The following is a 6,592-nucleotide window of genomic DNA, read 5'->3' on the forward strand; positions in this document are numbered from 1 at the left end:
AAAAAAAAAAAACCATTACATTAACAAAAGAAAAAGAAAAGGGTTAAAAGAGGGAGAGAGAGATCAAGGAGGAGAGGGAGTGAAAGAGAGACAGGGAATAATAGAAAAATCTACCCAAGAAAAAAAATATACAAGATAAAAATGAAGGAGTTGTTCTTCATACCTGAGCAGAGAGCTTTGTCCAGGAGGAGACTCAGCAGCTCGCAAAGAGTGAACAAGAATCGTTGGTGCAGCAGCTTGCATGGAGTGAAAGAGAGTTAAGGCAGAGAGGGAGAGATTCGAGAGAGGAACACACAGAGAGAGAGAGAGAGGAAGAGACGTAACATAGAGGGAGAGAGGAGAGAGGAGAGAGGAGAGAGGAGAGAGGGAGTTTTTCATACCTTTTAATTCAAAATTGCTCTGAACCGAACCGGTTTGCTCTGATACAGTTCGGTTTAAGGTGAAGAACCAAGGTTTTGTGTTGTTTCACTGGAGGGTTAATCTGAGCCGTTCAATCCGGAATGTCCACATGTCAACCTCTGCAGGGAGTATTGCACTAGATTAGAATTTCAGAGGATTTTTATCCGGGAATCTAAGGCCCAAATGATGTGATCACACATGTGCAAGCTCTTGATCAATTAATGACCAAGGCCCATTGCTAAGTTGCATATAAGAAATGATTTTTTGGGAAAAAAATTCGGTTTGTCTTTTGAAATCTGAAACTTGCATTTTATAATTTGGAAAAAAAAATGACTTTGAAACTAATCTTGAAAACATCTCCATGCAACCCATGACCTTTTACCAAAAGAGAGAAGAAATAAAGTGGAGTGTACCATTGGTCTAAACATTTGAACAAGTGAAACTTATTCATTATTTTGAATCCAAATTTCAAGTCACCCATTTATGATGCTATAGCAAAAACATTCGCAAAAACATCCTCTACAGTGAGTGCGGTGGTGCAGTGAGCATCGGATGGCTGAGAGGACCTCGGGGAGCATGTCGAAAGAAGTTGAATGTACAGCTACTATGCTAAAAATGAAGGGTGGTTACTGGAAACCGTGTAGGGGAGAATGGAAGTGGGGAGGGGGGAGTAAACATGCCACCGGAGATTACACTACCTTGATTTAAGCTGTGTTTGGTATGCATTCACATTCTAAGAATGTGCATTTCCATTCTAAAAATACAGAATGCATTCTTAACTGAGAATGAGAACATTGTTTGGATAAAATGTTTATTTAAAATGCATTTTTTATGTTAGAATGCTCAGACATTTTATCAAACACCTCATGGGCGGAATCTCTTCGGTGAAAATCCCAAACAACATTACATCAATAACTCACAAATAAAAAATATAAAATTTTGAATGGTTCCTTAGATAGCATTGCTTAAATCGATCCTCAAATGCCAAGGGATAGTGAAAACCCTCAGCCTTCATGTCAACGTTCGTCGGAATTCTTTGGGGAAAGTGGTTTTTAAAGAAAGAAAAAAAAGTAGTTTTTGGAGATTTGAAAGAATGAGATGCTATTCCTTGGGAGAGAAGGTGCATGCTATTCCTTGGGAGAGAAGGTGCCTTTCATAAGATTAGTGGTGGAGCTATTTTCATCGGGTTGTGTCGAGAGTTGGAGAATGCAGAATGCAGAATGCAGAATGCAGAATGCAGAATGCAGAATGCAGAATGCAGAATGCAGAATGCAGAATGCAGAATGCAGAATGCAGAATGCAGAATGGGAAAATATCCCATTCCAGAATGGGCTGCATTCTTGCCTGTGGTCTAGAATTTTGAGAATGGAATGCTTACCAAACAATGTTTTTAACAGTCCAGAATGCATTCCAAGAATGCATACCAAACAAAGCCTTAATAAATACAGAATGCGTTGGGGAGAATGGAAGTGGGGAGGGGGGAGTGAATATGCCGCCGGAGATTCCACTGCCTTGATGTAACAAATACAGAATTGTTCTCCCCTAACTTTCACTTGTCCTTCCACATTCAAATCCTCCCCGAGAAATTGGAGGTAGCCAAGACACTGAAGGAGAACCGAATTGTTTTTTTCGCAATGTACTCTTTGACCTTCTTCTTTGCGAATTTCTGTCCCAATGCTACGTCATTCGTGGTTCTAGCAGAGATCTTCCCTGCCAGGCTGAGGTCAACATGCCATGGAATCTCAGCAGAACAAAAACAAGATGAAGACTGATGCCGGTTACCCACCTGGTAATGGAATCAAGAATGCAGTAATCATGTTGGGTGTGATCAACTTCTTTGGCATGCTCTGTAAACTGTTGGTGCCCGAGTCTAAGGGCAAATCCTGGGAGGAGATGTCAGGTGAATTTGAGGAAGAAAACAATAAAACTGCAGAAACTGAGTAGTATCAGTTCAGCTAAACCAGAACTGCCCCAGCTTAATATCATATTTAGTGCTGGTTATCGTTCTTGAGGAGTTCAGTTTCTGGGCTACCCCGAGACTGCACATTGCAATTGAAATTTTTCATTTTTTTTCTCTCTCCTTTTGTGGTATTGTTTAGAGATAATTTTGCAGATTGAATTATTTGGTTGAGTTGGGAAAAAAAAATACAGCTTTGGCTTCCAGATTTAGGACAGTGAGAAGGTGAGTAATCGACAGATCTGAAACCAAGAAATGTGGCAACGGCTCTCGGAAGGCATGGCCTTTTTTGTTCCTTCCGTTCCATTTTGTGCTCCTTCTGTTTTGGATTTGTTAATTGTTATGTTTGGGTTGGGTAGGTCGAGCTTGGAGGAGTTAGATTGAAGAAGAAGAAGAAAAAAAAGGGTAATTATGTCTTTTTATATTCTAAAAACTATCTTTTTATATTCTAAAAACTAACACCTCTCTCATGGTGTTAGTTTTGTGGGTTTAAATGTAATAAATGAAATAAGAGGGAAAATGATGTAATGAATGCAACCGTAAGGGGATGTGGATGTAAATTTCCTTTTTTTTCTTTTTTCTTTTTTATAAGATCAATTCCCTTTGACCCAACCGAATAAACACCAAATACCAAACATTTACCTACCCTTGATTCCAATCATTCCTTTGAATCAATCTTCTTCTTTTCCAAATACTTTTAGCTCATAATTAATGATAATAGTTAGTCCGCTAATGAAATACTACTACTTAATTAATTACTGAAGTAGTATATGTGCATGTCTTGCCCAAAAAAAAGATGTAGTATACGTGCATTCACGATAGCGATTTTTTTTTCCCTCCTTTTTTTGCTCTTCCTAGAAGATCCTTTCTAATATTAATTGGGAGAAAGAACCTTGCTAGTTTGGAGTTACCTACACCCAAACACAGGGTGGGAGGTAGCATGGTCTTTTTGTGCCCACTCGAGTCTAGGCGTAGGCAACACTAGACTAGCAGGTTCCTTCTCCCTAATTATTTAATATCAGAATTGTATACACCCATAGCTGAAGCAATCTATGTATTCTTTCCGAATATAAAAATGTTCCTTTCCAATTTTCCTTTGTGATGTAGGGTCTATTCTACTAGTTTTTTTAGTGGCTACTCTCCCTTCCTTAGGCCTGTCTAGTAGGGGGGTAGGGGGGATGGTTGCTTTCTCTTGTTTTTCTTTGCTTTCTAATATAACTTTACTTACCTACCGGGAAAAAAAAAACTCCATCTAAATGTATTATCATTAGTCAGACCAATATTTTATATCATTATGAATGATCATCTGACATGGAGTTGAATTGATCAAGTTTGTTTCTACCAAAAAAAATGTATATACATATATAGGGAAAGATAACGCTACCCGCTAGCGTTCCCCACGCCCAGACACATGGGGAAGTGGAGGCAAGGGCAGGGGTAGGGACATCTTTCACAGCCCACCCCCACTTCCCGATGTGTCTAGAAGTGGGGAGCACAGGAGGGTAGCATTCTTTCTCCCATATATATTGCAACCAAAGTTGGTTACAATCTTATTTTTTTCCCCCTAGTCTTATTTATGTAATGGGAGAAGTTTCCTATACTACCAGCGGAAAAATAATATTGTGTTGCGGCTTGAAAAAGTTGTCAATCCATGTGGACTGCATATTTTCGAAATAGATGAAAAAAAAAATGCATGGGTCCCACATTTTTGTGAGAAAACATGGGAAACCTAATGTAATATTTAAAATGGAGCAACAAAGGGGTCTCCAAAAGTAAGGTTATCACTTACTAGCATTTGGACTTTTGTCTCGATCAGTAGCAACCTCTTCGACACTAGCCCGCTAGGCTGCTCTTGGTCGGTAGCCACTCCGTCGTTGCCCTCAGAAAGGCCAGCACCCTTTTGCCTTGGGGACCCCATTCGCTAGGCCAGCTGCCCGCTTGGCCATGGCCCTCCGCAAGGCCAATGCTCCTCCATCATGTCTGCCTCTTCTCCGGCGATGCTCCTTCGTGTTGGCGGCTAGGAACTATTGTGTTGAGATGTTAGGGTTAAGGTATGTGGTTCTCTTCCCGGTTGGGACTGATTTGCCCATGTCCTCTGTTTGGGCATCCAGGCCGGGCTGTAGAAATTCTCTGAGGCCATGTGGGGCCTGATTGGTACCCTTTATGGGCTTTTTGTATCCTTTATTGGGTTTGTAACTTCCCCTTTGGAGCTATATCTTTCCTCCCCCTTCTTTTAATGCATTTACTATTCACCCAAAAAAAATCAACCGCAACAATTCTTTTTCGAGTCAACCTTACTCTTAAGGCATTACCTAGAAAACGGGATAGCAGTAAAGCCATGTTCATTGTCAACCCAAATCCATCCATATCTTTTCTAGCTGCTTATTTAAAAGTCATTATTAGCCTACCCCTTTGGTATTTTGACTCCTTCAATCAGCATCACATAGTCCTCTTAAACATTGCAATCAAAGGCACCCACCACATATTGCAGACGCATTGCCTTCAACTTATCTCCTTTTGAAGACACCCCAAAATCACGTTGAAATTATTTACTATTTTTTTCCCTAGGCCTACTTTTGAATTCCACAAGACCTCTCAAATAACTTCTCCCATCAGAAAAATCTCTATCACAGCAGTGTTCTGAAACTTAGAGAGATCCAATGCCAGTACAATTTGGTTCCTAAAGTTCTTGAAAAATTACTGTAGGAAGGGGTAAAATCCACAAGGCCATGCAATAGCAAAACACTTCTAGTGATTCGATAGAACAAAGGAAAAAAGGAAGTTTTTTTGGGGGCGGGGGAAAGAGTGGTAAAATTTCCAAAATAAATTGGCTAGGAATTCAAGCCACACACTACCAATCTCCACTCTAACCCATAGCTCATCTTACAACACAATGTTCTGAATCTAATAGAGAACAATTGTTAGTACAATCATGTTCCTAAAGTTCATGAACAATTAATCCAGGAGGTGAATAAATAAATCCATAAGGTCAAAATAGCCACACACTTTATAGTGATTCAATAGAACAAGGAAAAAAATGGAGGGAGGAGGAAAGAGAGGTAAATTTTCCAAAATATATTGGCTTGGAGTTCAAGCCACACTCAAGCAATCTCCACCATAGCCCAAGACTCATCTAACAATACAACTTCAGTACATGGATAACAGTTTTTCAATCAACATATGAGTTTCTATAGTCAGTAGTTTAGACACAAATTCTTACAACACCCAATTTTGTCAAAAAATTTCCAGGCAGTAAAAAGGAGAAGAAACGTCAGCAAACTTTAAAATTGAACCTCATAAACTGGAAATATTTCAAGGATAGATCAGAAAACAAAATCTAAGAAATAAAGAAGCCAAACTTGTCTTGATAGGAAATACTGATACTTTAATAGGTGATCTCAAAGTTCACAGGAATTACACACAAAGAAATATGGAAAAAATAGGAAGCAAAGAAAGTTTTTTCCTTTTTCTAGTCTTGCCCTGCAACTAGTATGGTCGAAACTTGCATTGGGAGGAGAAAATGAAACTTTGGCTGAAAGCTGCAACCTTAACATATCACCCTAATGATTATTTTAGGTCTAAACCTATTAGGCTGCATATGCTCTTCCAAGGCACAGGTGCTGTCAATCCCATTGATACTACACAAAACTGGCCTCAGGAGAGATGCATAATTCACCTCAGAAAGGAGATCCACTGGAGCAATCAATAGAGGCCCAGGTGCTTCAAACAGCAACTCCATACAGGGTGCATAAAAAAGGGCATGCCCCGTGAACGAGGCTGCCACCACTGCAAGGTCTGGGGAGGGTCATAAAGTATGCAGCCTTACCCCTGTTTCACAGAGATACTGTTTCCCAACTCGAACCCCCAACCACTAGGTCACAGTGGAGCAACCTACAATTGCACTAAGGCCCGCCCTCTTGTATTCAGGGTTGCAAACCATAACTCAGATGCACTGCAACTTCCCTAGGAGGATTTAAACATAATCAGATGATTATGACTATCCAAATCATAGAACTTCCTTAACATCTTGTCATTCAAACCATTTGAACGATGGAGAAGATTTTGTCTGCCTCAGAACTCCCAGACTCAAACCTATTCAATGGATCTCAGGTCATTGATAAAGCAACAAGATTATACTTCCCCTTTTAAGAACATTAGGGGATTATACTCTCAATGGTACTCATCAAATATTCCCATATTCACCACACATCCCTAATCGAAACTAAGATTGTATCT

The sequence above is a fragment of the Macadamia integrifolia genome, unplaced genomic scaffold, assembly GCF_013358625.1.
Source record: "Macadamia integrifolia cultivar HAES 741 unplaced genomic scaffold, SCU_Mint_v3 scaffold3067, whole genome shotgun sequence".
Taxonomy (NCBI): Eukaryota; Viridiplantae; Streptophyta; class Magnoliopsida; order Proteales; family Proteaceae; genus Macadamia; species Macadamia integrifolia.